This window comes from Octopus bimaculoides, chromosome 11 (assembly GCF_001194135.2).
Source record: "Octopus bimaculoides isolate UCB-OBI-ISO-001 chromosome 11, ASM119413v2, whole genome shotgun sequence".
Classification (NCBI taxonomy): domain Eukaryota; kingdom Metazoa; phylum Mollusca; class Cephalopoda; order Octopoda; family Octopodidae; genus Octopus; species Octopus bimaculoides.
In genome coordinates this window covers 30,852,790-30,854,673 of record NC_068991.1, presented here as the reverse complement: position 1 = coordinate 30,854,673, position 1,884 = coordinate 30,852,790, and positions in this window count along the sequence as shown.

The following is a 1,884-nucleotide window of genomic DNA, read 5'->3' as shown; positions in this document are numbered from 1 at the left end:
TATATATATATACATATATAGACTTCTAGAGAAACTTCAAGAGTTTGCTTTGGTATAATGGTAGGACATTGACCTCAGACGAATATAGGCTCGAATCACGCTAGAAGTGGTTTGGTAATTTGCTATCTAAGTTATTTTTAACCCTATATTCTACAGGCCATTATTTATAGCATTATCTACTTCGAGTTCAACCGTTAAAACACTATATCTATCTAATATAATACGATAGTTTGTACCAGGACTATACTGGATCATCGCTGTCACAGGTGAACATCATACGTTTTTAGTATTGTCTCGGATACTTTTGTTGGTTCGATTCAATGTTTTGTGACACCTCGAGTTAGTAGATAACCGAATCTCTCACAGCAGCTCTGCTTTGATTGTTGCTAGTCAGATATGCATGAGAGAAACATGTGTAGATACATATAAAATGATTCAAAAGTAACTCTCCTTTGTAGAGACAACTCTGTAACTGAAAACCTTTAAATGACAAACTCTTCTCCGCAGGTTGCTGCTGTGACCCTTTGCGGACGGGAGTTTCCGGTTTTGGCATCACCCTTCATGCTGCATAGTTTTCTTCCGGCATCGGAACAAAATTTTCAAGTAGCTTCCCCATATATTTTATGACATATCATCAACGCTGGTATTCTCAAACACTAAAAAAAAAACCAATGCACAAATGTTATCTCATTAGTTAAGGTCTCCCACATCGTTTATATATTTATTTATTTATTTATTTATTTATTTGTTTGTTTGTTTGTTTGTTTATTCATTTTGTTGAGAGTCTATGATTACTTATGGGAAACCCGTATCTACAGACATACATATGTTCAAATCACAAATGTCTTCTGAGTGTTCTTTTTTTTTTAATATTTCAGTTTGGGGTCGGTAAGAATATTTCGTAAGGGATCCACTCTCTCTCTCCCTCCCTCCCCTTCTCTCTTCCTCTCCCCCTCTCTCTTTCTGTGTTGGTGTCTGTGTATACTTACGTATAAATAGGGAGATAACCCTTTTTTTTTACTTTTACTTGTTTCAGTCATTGGTCTGCGGTTATGTTGGGGCACTGCATTGTAGAATTTAGAGGGACAAATTGACCCTAGTACTTACATTTTTAAGCTTGGTAATTATTCTATCGTCTCTTTTGCTAAGTTATGGAGACATAAACAAACCAACAGCGATTTCAAGCGGTGGTGGGAAACAAACACAAGGACACAGTCTCTCTCTCTCCCACACTCAGACACACACAGACACACAGACACACAGACACACACTCACATACACACACGCACATATACACAAATATTCATAACGGGCTTCTTCCAGTTTCCGTCTACCAAATCCACTCGCAAGGCTTTGATCGGCCCGGAGCTACTGAGGAAGACGCCCGACGTGTCATGCAGCTGGACTGAACACGAAACCATGAGTTTGGGAATCAAACTCCTTACCACACAGGCTTGCCATTACATTTTTCTCTAAGCCAACACATATTCTCTGTTTTTTTCTCTCTGTCCTCCTCTGTTATTTTCATTATACTTTGTGTTTGTCCTTTTTTTTTCATCCTTTTTATTCATTATTTTCTTTCCCTCTCTCCATGCACACATGCACAGACACAGACACACATACACAAACACACACACACAGACACACGCACGCACACCTCACACACACGCACAAACACACACACGCACACCATACTCCCGTTGTCACTCTCCCTCTCCTAACCTCCATCCTCTCCTGTCCTAGTCTTTGTAAATTTATTCCTTGTTCTTTACGCGACTGTCTCTCCCAGCCTTTCCCATCCATTGATCAAGCAGCCGGCTGTCAGGTCTCAAGATTCCAGCAACTGACAACTGTTCACTTGGAAGTCATTTTGATGACGATAAT